Raw genomic sequence first — 12,840 nt, 5'->3', positions numbered from 1 at the left:
ATTTAGTTCTAATCATTCATAGAAGGAGCTGGCTTGAGAATGCATCTTGCTACACACCATCACACAGTGCCAATCAGGATAAATTCACTTGGGTGAGATAATATTTTAGAATTATACTGACTATGAACTAGAGTAGAGGTCAGTAAACATTTTCTATAAAGGACTACATAGTAAAATATTTTTGGCTTTGTGGCCCTACAGTTTCTGTCACAGCAATTCAACTCTACCCTTATAACACAAAGGCAGCCATGGACAATAATAAACAAATGAGCACAGCAGTGTTGCAATAAAACTTTATTTACAAAACCAGGTGGCTGGCCAGATTTGTCCCACAGCCATAGTTTGCTACTTCCTGGACTAGAATATTTGGCCCAACTGCAGAAAGAGATAAATATTACAGATTCTTTAAAAACAAACAGAACAGTATTACCAAAGAAACTTTAAGCTTGAAAAAATAGAAAAAGAGTGTTTCTTTAATATAAATAACAAAAAGCAAAGAAAACAAAAGAGAGAACCAATATATATATAATATAATATAATATAATATAACATAATATATAGGGTGTCCCCAAAAAGTATATAAACATTTTGAATAATTATAAAGGCAGTGTTTATTAAAGTACATTTTACTTTCAAAATTGAGCTATCAGCTGTTAAAGTGTGCATACATATTTTGGGGACACCCTGTATATAATATATTATAATAATGTTCTCATTGTAAACACATCCTAATCCTTTTAAGAAAGAAATAGGAATAAACAAAAAATAAATCATTTAAAAAATCAAAATGTAAAATGTTGACACTGTAGCCCATAGCCTTTTTATTTTGGAGACACAGAATCCACAGGCCTTCACTGTTAATAAAGGTTGAGCAGAAAAGGTTTTCTTAATGAGACCACAGGCTACAATAAGAACAACATGGAAGGGCGGGCTGCTAACTAGTAGAGTAACTCTCAGCATTTTAGCCAAGCCTATGGGATTACATTGCACTAAGAGATGAAATGTGACATCCTAGTTTTTATGTTGTTGTGGTGAAGACACAAAGGCCAATGCACACACTCCCTCCACACAATTCTTTTACAGTTGGGATATGAGGACAATCTGATATAGGCTCTTGTGTGTGGCAAGAGCAACAACTTCTGTGTATTTATATAAACCCTGATCCCTGGCTTTCAATTTAGCCAGATTCCAAAGTATAAACAGTAAGAGTCAAGCCAAGTAGAGAGACTTCCAACGGCATAGCTTGAGGCCAGGGCTGTACCAGGCCAGCAGACCTCACTCTTGTGTGCCTAAGCCAACATGAGCCCATAAAACATGTTTGGAGGCCAAAGCGAGAGGTGCCTCCTGCCTGGTACAGTCTATCTTTGAGGCTGCCAGCCCAATCATGCCCTTCAAGTGTCAGTATTGGTATGTCTGAGGCTGGCTCCAAATAAAACGATAGCCGGAGGCACTTCTCCTCCCCACACTCAGGGACAGTGCCAAAGCTGTCCAACCCCATCTCCACTTTGCATCCTGTTGCTCTACTCTCCACACTGCTGGCCCCACTTGTCATTGTAGAGTGAGCCTTCACCATACACCAGGGACAAGCAGCTCCCTAGCTCTGAGTACCCAGGTGGAAGCCACAGTTGAGGCCTGTCGACTTTTATTTTGAGAGATCTTATTTTCTCCCACGTTGGGCAGATGCTCAATAATGAGAAGCTCCTGTTCTTACTGTTCACTGGGAATGTTATTTTCCTTCCCAGTCCACTCTTTGAGAATATCCTTGACTACTCCCCTTGTACAAAGCTCTCGGTGGTGAGTTGGTTTGACTGGTAGTAGAGTCCCTGACCATGACATCCCCTCACAGATTGGTTTGGGCAACGGCCTCCCAGTTGACCAGGCCTCCGGCACCCTCCTCCAGCCCATCTGCCACTTCCTTGCATAGCCGCCTTACCCAGCTGGCCCTAGCCTAACAGGTGTGATCCAGATAGAAACGTGACACAGGTTGCCTTAAGATGACCCTTGTCCTACATTGTATTCAACATGGCTTATGATGGAATTATATTCCAAACTAAGAAACAGGCTTTTTTTTCAAAGCCAAGATTCATGACCCATACTTCCTTGTTTCCCCTTATCACCTACCACAGGGCTGGATGCTTCATTCCATGGATTCTATCATGAAGGAGGAAAAAAACAGGAGTTGAGATACAGATGAATGACATTTCAAGAGCTGGTGAAAAATCAAGTTGAAAAACGCTTTGGACACTAACTGGGCAATAGACAATAAGACCTGTATGAACAAACATGTGTACCCACCGACAGAAAGAAAAGTAATAACAAGCACAAGGGTTGAGCCCTTCACTCACATTATTTCTGCTTTTCTTCACAATAGGCCAATTAAGTAGGTACCAATATTATCCTCATTGCATTATTCCATTCTACAGTTGAAAAAAGTGAAGCTTACCTACCTAAAGCAATTTTCCCAAGGCCATACAATGAGAAAGGGATGTGACTGGGTCACAAACACAGGTCCATCTGGGTCTAAGGCCTTTACTTTTCATCTCCACATGTTATTGCCTCCTGGTGTTTGTGAGTGAAAGAAATGAAGTGAGACAGTGACCTTCCTAACAAGAATGAGGGAAAACAAGGGCTCATTGTTTTAGGATCTGCCAATATTAGATGCATCAGTTCAGATGAGTTTAGGTGCAAACAACAGAATAGCTGACTCCCAGAGGCAGAGGAAACACTGATCTTTAGCTCTCTCACATGCCCTCTTCACAGCTAGGTAGCTCCATATTTGGTGCAACAGCTCAGACATCATCCATAACTGGGCTCTTTTTAACCTTCCAGCCATCATCCCTGTAAGCTCTGATTCTGGTAACTATCTCTCCTGGGTGCAAGATGGCCATCACAGCACCAAGCGTCACATCATTGCCGCAGGATCCCAAATAGGAAGGGAGGCAGCAGAAGGAAGCTCTGCTCAGACATCTCTGTCTTTATTGAGAAAGCATGCTTTGTTCCTGAAGCCCCCCGGCAACTTCCCCTACTGTCTCATTGGCCGGAACTGTATTACATGGTCATCTTTAGCAGCAAGGGAAGCTGGGAAAATGTCTAGAAAGATACCCTAGCAAATGGGGAGAGGGATGAACACACTGGGGGTTCTGTGAGCCAAGAACATGGGAGGTTGACTGAGGGATGGCCAATAAGTGTCTGTATACGGAGATGACTCCTCTCTCAGGCAAGCCTGGGCTCTGCTGTTTTTTTTTTTTTTTTTTAATATTATGAGATGACAATGGCAGGACCCTGAGACAGAGACTTATAAATTCCCATGCTAACAACTCCCAGATGTTATCCAATCAGCTCCCGCCCTCTGCTCAAAGGTAGGAATCTTCCACTGCCCCAGAACCAGCTCCGTTTACTCGGTTTGGGGTACAGGGAAGGTATGGAGTGCCTGCCATCTGGATCTCACCCACTACCACCAACGTTGGTCAAACATTCTAAGAAGCAAAGGAGTTTTGACCTCTTTTATTATGCACCTTCTGGGAAAAGATGTGACCCCAAAGCACCATCCAATAAAATTCTTTTTCCTTTATTTCTGTGAAAAAGCTAGTAAGCATGGTTTCTAAAAGTGAGGGGGGGGGGAACTTCCCATGGGACCTAGAATGGTTTTTCTTCCTTTATTGTATGTCATATGGGAGTATCTGATATAGGAAGTTGCTTGGGAATTTTGCTTAAAACAACAGTTGCAGCCTGTTAACCCCATCTGCTTCCCATAAGCGGGAGAAGCCATTGCATGACAGTGTCGAGGGGCCTCTGGATTTTCTCAAGGCTTTCCCATAGGGAAGATGCTTAAAACAAAATCCTCCAATCTCTTGGTTCTAATCCTCTCCCTCTTAGTCCGGTCAGTAACCACAGAAGGTGACAGAATCTCGCTGATACCCGGGAGAGCTAAGCTGGAAGAGTGACAAATTCTAAATTTCGAGCTGGACTGGAGGAGGCCTGCAAAGCACAAAGTCAAGTTCCTGAATGATAAGCTTACTATTAGCAACCCAGATGATAATGCTCTTTCTAGAGCGAATCCTAGACTCTGAGGGCCGCTTTCCAAATTAATAAAAACAACAACAACACACCTATAAACATTTATTGAACATCTATGATATACCAAGGACATTTCTAGGTCCTTGTCCCAAGTGTTTCCTGAGGTCTTAGCTTGGATGACCTTGATGAGTCACCCATGAACCATAAAATTGCAAAATATCATCTTCACTGCATTATGTCAGCACAGACTCAGACAGAGTTGGATATGTGCACTCCGGTTTCTGGGAAGGCAAAGATATTTCAAAAACAATTCCAGGAAAGCCAACGAGTATGTCTTTTGATACATTTTCCAAGTGGGACACAAAATAGGCCTCAATTTGTAAACAATTATTTTTCTAAAATTGCTATGGGAACATGCCCAGCATCAGTGACCCTTAAAATACGTACTTGTGAAACAATAACCCACCTATTTCCCGATAATTCCTAGCCTTGACTCCTCCTTGAACCTCAGGTTCATTCATTCAAGCACCTTCAATCTACAATCAGAGCCCAAGGGATCTGGCTAAAGGGCTCCCCTTCCAGAATCCCTTCCACGCTCCCCATCACCTTCAGAATGATGCCCCAGCTCCCGCACACAGCCTGCCTACAAGGTCCATCCTGGCCTGGCCTTCACCCTCTGGATTCACTTGCTGCCACTCATTGCACATCTCTAAATACCTAGTCCCTAAAACAACACTCTTTTTATGGTCTCTGTTTTTGCCATGCTGTTCTCGCGGCCCAGAATGCCTTTTTCTCCTTTCACTATCACACTGGACTTAGTTCATGTGTCATCTCTGCAGAGTCTTCCCCGAACGCCCAGGTTAGCTTAAGTGTCCCTCTTCTGGTGTCTGTGTATGTAGGTCCGCTGCGCATGGACCACTCTGGATGAAAATGATCACACACGCGTCTCCTCCACTAGACTAAACAAATTCTACACATCTTCCCACCCAGAGTCCCCAGCACAGTATTGACACTTGTTAGACACATAAAACATGCTTCTTGAACTTGAACTAAAGTGATAACATTTTTTGGCCTAAAGTCAAGTAGAATGAAAGCAAGAAAAATTATAGACTTTAAATTCAGACACGTCACAGCTCTTATTTGAGGTCAAATTTAGGAGGACCTGGTCACTTTTCCTTCTTCCAGAGTTTTTAGACTAGGGAAGGAGAATTCTCAATAAGTTAAAATCATTTTTTAAAAGAATGTACAAGTCTAGTTCATTGAGATCAAACTTTTTTTTTTCAAAAGCAGAAGCATATATTTAAAAAATGATGCATAGACCCAAATCGGGTAAGTCAGAGTAAGTTGCCTAGAAATGGACGCTGAACAATTCATTACATAAGGAGACTAAGGGGAAAACTTTCCCAGTCTCTGGAGCGAGAGCCATGGAAGCTAGCAGTGCAGAGGGCAGGGAGTAAGCCCCCACCTCCCACACAGAAGGCTCCGCATTCTACCCGGAGCCTGTGGGTTTCAAAGCAAACCAGGAGGTGGGGGCACGGTGAGGACATTGGTTACAATCTGGGAGGAATGGATTCAATATGAGGTGTGTGGTCTTTATACTGCAGCCGGAATGAATCCAGTCCCCAAAGTGAACGACACTTACATTTTGAGCCACCTGCGTGCTAAGGGCTGGGGAATGCAGAGCTCCTTCCCTGCACTGGGTCTGAGCCTGGGGCTTGGACAGTGCCAAGGCATCAGGGGCTGTGTGGACACCCTACTCAGGTGCCTACAGAACATGTTCCAGCCCTAGCCGGTTTGGCTCAATGGATAAAGCATCGGCCTGTGGACTAAAGGGTCCCGGTTTCGATTCCGGCCAGGGGGACATGCCTGGGTTGCGGGCTCGATCCCCAGTAGGGGGCGTGCAGGAGGCAGCCGATCAATGATTCTCTCTCATCATTGATGTTTCTATCTCTCTCTCTCTCTCCCTTCCTCTTTAAAATCAATAAAAAAATATATATATTTTAAAAAGAACATGTTCCAGATCTGTTTGTCTGGGGGGCAGCAGGCTGGGGCAATTTCCCACCAGCTCTCCTCCCTCACTGGTTGAGAGCTACCCCTGGGGGCATTAACTCTCTCCAGCCCACCCTGCAGGCTGCATTTGCAAGAGTGACCTTGTCTGATGTTGGTGTCTGTGAAATTATGTGTTAAGTAGGGAGGGACTCCGCAGCCTAGGTGCTGGCGCCAAGCCTAATGGTGCCTTTTTCTTTCTCAGGCTTCCCATGATGCAGGCTCCGTGCCCTCATAAGAGTGACAGGTGCCCTTGTTAGCCCAGCTGCATAGCTCTAAGCAACATTCAGCTCATGAGTGCAAGGGGCAGAACAGGCACAGACCGATAGGGCTCTTCTGTCTCTCAGATGCTCCTTCTCAGTCTGTCTGGAGACATTTAAGTAGATTTTCTCTACCTCCTTAGTCGCTCAGGTGAAGTCGCAATTCTCTTGGTTGGACCTTGGAGGGATGCCAGGAGCAAGGAAACTGACAGGGCTCCCCGATCCATTTCCTGTCATTTGTTTGAGGGTGACAGAGCATGGTGGCGACAGCTCAGATAACCTTCCTTAAACCACACGGAGCCTGGCTGTCAGGGCGGAGAATGACAGGCATCGCACATATTGCAGACCCTGCTGCTGGCTGCACGCGTCACAGGAGAGCTTTTCTTTCTTTCTTTTTTTAAATATATTTTTATTGATTTCAGAGAGGAAGGGAGAGGGAGAGAGAGCATCATTGATTGGCTGCCTCCTGCACACCCCACCCTGGGGATTGAGCCCACAGCAGAGAGGGGAAATTGACATTAAAGTTCTGTCAAAAAAGAGGTGGTTTGGGGGAATAATGTTGGTGGGTTTTCAGAAGGGACAGTAGGGTAAAATAATAGTTTCTTTGAGGAGGAGGCATCTACCTCCCACTTTCCTCTCCTGCGCACGTCAACTCTCCGGACATTCACTTTAAGTAGGCTGCCCCCTTGGGAAAGAGGACACAGAGGCCCAGAGAGGTTTTGGCAGCATATGCCCTTCTGCAAGCTGTCTTGCGCTGGGGCTGCCAACAGTCTGCCTAGTGGTGCTCTGGCTCCCCCTACAGGCCCGGCGCTGTCAGTTCACAATCATTCTAGAGAGGGGTCCTTTCTCCTCCTTCGACTCCCTGGCATCTCTGGGTTGCCCCTTCAGGCAGGCCAGGCAGAACAACTTCATGGGAGAACAGGAATAGTCATTTGCCTGCTCAAAGGCACATCAGAAAGGAGCTGAGAGAGACCTTCAGAATGATTTCTTCAAACCCTCCTGCTTTACAGATGAGAGACCAAAGCCTGGAAAGTGACCAGTTCCATCCTTGGCCTCTTTGCCGGGGGCCCTGACCCACTGAGCCCACAGATGGTGCAGGAGCACGTGTGCAAGGCACAAATCCCAGAGCCATCTGGCCGAGGTCAGGTGCTCCTTCTGCCTCGTTATATCCACGCACAATTAATGATGAATAAGGGGTATGTTTGGCAAAGACAACCAAGGTGCCAGTCATTAAACTGCCAACACACACATTTGGGTCACTTATTGATTTTTTAAAAATCCATCCTGTTCTTATAGATTCTCTGTAATATAATCCTATATTTTAAAATCCTCCCTTCCACAGGGATCAGGCCCAGCTCGCATAAACAAAATATTCTTGGACCATATTTGCTGATTGAATGACACTGCTTATCCATCTTTGGGGTGAGTAACTATTAATAATCTTTATAATTTTCCAAGCAGAAAGTCCTCCTTCACGTCTAACTTTCCTGCCCCCATTCCCCCAACACAGCATGGTGTAGAGAGTGCTGACCAAGCAGATGGGCAAATCCCGAGTAGGCCACATTTTGCTAGGAACATATAAGCTATATTTGGCAGACTTGTTCAAGGTCCAAAGTTCAAAGTTCCAGATATGGCCATGCAGACCACATCAGACCTGGAGTGAGAGCTGCTCACCTGATTTGAAATAGTCTAGCTATACACTGTTGGATGGCACTGAAATATATTAGAGAATTGCCATAAAAACACTCAAAATGAATCATCACGAAGTTCCAGCAACCTGGAAACAGACATGCAGTAAGGTGGGTAGTCAAAGTTCCTATGGGCATCACATCTCACTTTTAATGACACCGTATGAGCATCTGGCCCCATTTCTCTCTATAATTAGAGCTAATAAATATCTTCAAGTGGGTGTTTTTGACAGACTTTGGAAATATGAACCTATTATTACTAGAGTTGTGTGGTTCTGAATTTGAATGTGAAAAACATAGCCGAAGCCTTACTCATCTCAAAAAGCAAATGAGTAAAAATTAATCCCACGGGGCTAATGTCTGATGCTTGGCCAGCAAGATGAGGGTGGCTGACTTGTTTTAATGTTTCAACTGCTTCCATTTTTATCATTTGGGAAGGTTTTCTGTTATTCAAACACTGCCACACAAGGGGAAAAAAGGGATTTGGAATCACAAGTGTTAGGTTGAGATTCCAAGTGTGCCATTTAATGACTGAGGTGGTAAGATTACTTTTCAGAAACATTCACCCCTTTCCTCCCTCCACTTCCATATGCCTTTGACTTTGGGTTGGGCCATGTGACTGTTTTGGCCAATGGAGTGATGCAAGCAAAGACTTGACATGTGCATGCATAGTGGGAATTGGTTCTTGCACCTCTGTTCTGGCTAGTCCCCTGGTCTGAGGACTGCAATTTAGAGCCACCCAGCCAAACCCACAGACACATAAGAGCATTTTTAAATAACTACTGTTTTTAAATTTCCGGGTAGTTAGTAATGCAATACTATCTGGTTGACACATTGGCAGAGACTGGGTTTCAGTTAACCTGGGGATAAGAATATCAGCATTAGTGTGATCTAAATGATGTCATGCTATTATCACTTTCCATGTTTTAGAACAAATAGTGTCCCACCCGTGCTTTGGTGACAATTTAGCTAAGCTCGGACTACAGAACATTTTCCAGAATCCCTTTCCCTGAGTGGTTCTGGGGTAGCTTTGACACCAGAGAAATTTTGTGCGATTCAGAAGACAGAAGCAAAGCCGCAGGTATTTTTATGCTCTGAAGGTTGGAGCAGGGCACTAGAAACTGGGTGCTTAAGCACGTTGTGGTTGATCCGCTAGCTTGCCTTGTTCTGGGCCAAATACTTATACAACTCCAAGGGGAGGGTACCCTCTTCCCCTGGACGTCACACACAACATCAAGGAGGAGGCGAGAGACAGATGTAGGTTCCAGTTTGCATTTTCTCTCATTCACACACTGAGCTTTCTTTCCCACCTATTAGTTCGGCTGCCCTAGAGCTACTTTAGGCTCAAGATCAGATGTAGGGATAACAGCCTTGCCTTAAGGCCACCACTGGCTCCCACAATGATGCAAAGTTTAATCCTTTAAAACAAATCCTTCTTTGTCTATCACTTACGGTTCTTCTCTGGAGTGGATTCTGACACATATGGCTGAGTCCACTTAAATTCAGGCAAGTTCTCCAGACTATAATCTTGAGGCATTTCTGATGGAGCAAGATTAAATTATTGTTCATTGAGCCCTCACTATGTGCAAACATTCTTCTGCTTTGGTTCTTTATCTCATTCAATCTCATTAACTGGCCCAATTCCCCATCCACGCTCGTTCACTCTTGTCATCATTACCAATCAATAGTTCAGAGATACCTGCTAGCTATAGTAATAGTTCAAGTTCTTCCACTGGGGCTTGCAGACTTGGACCCAGTCCCCTTTGGTGTGACTCTGAGTGGCCTGTGCTGCTCTCATGTAAAGAGCCTGAATCACAGAAGGTGCCCATGAAGGGTGTGTTTGTCCCCCTTCCCCACCCTCAACCTTGGCATTAATTTTTGTCCAAAGGTCCATCCTTTGACCCTACCCAAGAACTCAGTTCCCCCCTAAGACTGAAGTCTGGCCCTAAATCTTTGCCTAGTGACTGGGGCCTGCTGCCATTGTCAGGTCTCAGAGAGGCACTGCTTGTCCACCTCAGTCCCTAGTATTGACCCTCCTGGTCTGAAGCAGTGCCACTTACTAGACATTCACCCCTAATTGAGAGCCACTTCATACTGAACCTCTTGGTCCAGCCAATGCCCTTCATTTGCCATCTAGGACCAATGTAGCTGCCTTCTTTGGCTACAGCCCAATGGGCCCACCTGTGCCTCTGCGCTCTGCACTGGAGGCCAGGCCAGTTTCCCAGCATTTGTCCTTGCTCAGGAAGCAGGTGTTATAACAGGTTTGCCAGGTTGTACAAAGATTAAATTTGCTGGGGCTTCTAACCAAAATCCTTAGGTGGGTTTGGAGGTGTTTCACTATCAATAACTCTGGTAGTTTTGTGCTGCATCAACATGGCTAAGCTGGAACAATGTTTCCCAGCATTCTCTTCCTACATGGTTCTGGGTTGCAGTTGGCTCAAAAAGAGAGATTTGTGCAAAATTTGGAAGGCAGAAGGGAAGCAGCAGCTGACTCTGAAGATCACGGAGGTTAGAGGTGGTAAGACAGCTGGTGTGGGTGGTTACCTTGTCCTCTTTCCTGCTGCAAGTCAGCTCTCCTTCCTGTCTGCCAGTCCTACTGACCAACAGCAACTCCGCTCATCACCAAATGCTTGGCTGTGAGCTCAGAGGTAATAGCAACATAGAAGCAATGACCTCCCCAGACTTCTTCCTAGCCCCTCCCTGGCTTCCCCTCCAGCAGCTGAATGTGCCTCACTCAGCTTTCCCTGCCAGTTCAAACTTGTTCCCCCAGCACCGGCGCTTGGGGAAGGCTGGTTAGTGACTTTTCTTCCCTAATTTTAGGGGCGACCATTTTTCTTTTGAAAAATGCGAACATGCACCCAGCTGGTGTGGCTCAGTGGTTGAGCATCAACCCATGAACCAGAAGGTTACAGTTCAATTCCCGGTCAGGGCACATGCCCAGGTTGTGGGCTTCATCCTGTGTGCGGTATGCTGGAGGCAGCCGATTAATGATTCTCTTTCATCATTGATGTTTCTCTCTCTCTCTCTCCCTTCCTCTCTGAAATCAATAAAAATGTATTTTTTTAAAAAGAAAAATGCTAACATGCTTTCCTAGAATTAAACCAATATTAATCCTGAATTCTATTAGGAATTGTGTTTTTTCCCCCCCGAGTTCTAGGATTCTTCTGCAAGTCTATAAAGAAAGGTGGGAGATTCTGCTGCCTCCTTACTCCCCAACCCCCATTGTATGCATTCTGTGAGCTGGAAATAGTATTTTTAACCCTGATTTCTTTTTCATATGTCCTTTGTTTTAAACCCTTAACAAGAAAGAATTTGGAAAATGGTTTCCCAGTCAAATACGTAATCATGAGTAATTTGTTCTATGGGAAGTAGGGAATGGCAGGCATCCTCGAATGGAGTTAAAGAAACCCTAATTACTTACACCTGCAGAAGCTGTCACTTTTGTAAGGTGTGTAATTAACAGCCAGCGTGTGTTGTTAGTGTGATTGCCTGTTTCAATAGGGGGCGTAGCCCAGAGGCTGCCCATATTGGGGCTCTCCCACTGTGTTCATTAGCCCAGTTCTCTGGTCACTTAAAGGCCGACTGCATGACTGAACACAAAGTGTGCGGCCCACTGCGCCCACACAGTTCCCCATGAAAAGCAGGTGTGACCACTTTAAGAAAATTGAGTCTTTTTACTTTGTGATTATGAATTTTCTGCTTTTTTAGCCTAGTGGTTCTCAGCTTTGACTGCACATTAGAATCACCAGGGAGATTCTTTTAAAATCCTGATGCCCACGCAGCACCCAGGCCAATTAAATCAGACTCTCTCTGGGGTAGCTAGCGTTTTAAAGCGCCCCAGGTGATTCCAATGTGTTGCCAAGTTTGAAAACCAGTTCTGGGCCAGTGCATCAGAATCACCTAGAGCTGCAGTCGCCAACCGGTGGTCCACGAGGCTCAACAGGTTGGCGAACACTGGTTTAAGGAAACCTTTGGAGCAGTGGTGGTCGGACAACCAGCAGTGATGGTCCGAAAGGTTGTCGGCTGCTGATCTAGAGGGCTTATTAAACCCCCCCAAAATACTCAGTAAGGTGTGGCGGCTGTTCAATAACTCACACTTCTCATACTTATTCTAAGAATCTGTCAATGCTCAAAGCAATGTTGAGTTCCTTTTGAAATTATAATGATCTTTTTCTGCACATGTGACAGGCATTATGCTGTTTCTTATAGTCATTACCTCACTTAATTATTTTCACAAAGCTGTCATTCTCATCCTCAGTCTCAGAAAAAGCGCCAGCCGGAAACACCTTCTGTCTACCCTTTACAAAGGCACCTGCCGCAGTTACCAATACATCACCTGGTTTGTTTCCTTCCAGGCCCTAACCAACCTTACCTGGTATTTCCTCTTCTAGTTGCAGTAAGCTCCATGATGACAGAAACCCTGCTTGTCTTCATCTTGTGCCTAGCAGACAACAGGCACTCTGCAAACACTTGCTAAATGAGTGAGTCCACAGAGCAACCCTAGGAAAGAGGAACCAATACGGTCTGTATTTCACAGACCAGGACATAGAAATACAAAAAGACTTAAGTAACTTGTCGAAGATTACAGTGGAGAAACTGAGATTCAAATGGACCAGGGCTAGGCTTTGAAACCATTGCAAGAATTATCATCAGGCTTAAATAAGCTTTTCCCCCCGCAGCAATAAACTGAATTACTCACCTAACAATGTCACCTTTGCCTTGATTCAAAACTGTGTCTATTTTTTTCGAATAACAGTAAAATTCCAGAGCCCAAACCCATGTGGCCAGACTGTAGAAACAGTGGCAATTTCTTTCCTATTGAAAAACTC

The sequence above is a fragment of the Myotis lucifugus genome, unplaced genomic scaffold, assembly GCF_000147115.1.
Source record: "Myotis lucifugus unplaced genomic scaffold, Myoluc2.0 scaffold_8, whole genome shotgun sequence".
Classification (NCBI taxonomy): Eukaryota; Metazoa; Chordata; class Mammalia; order Chiroptera; family Vespertilionidae; genus Myotis; species Myotis lucifugus.
The sequence above is the reverse complement of the archived record's forward strand: the minus strand, read 5'-3'. Positions refer to the sequence as shown.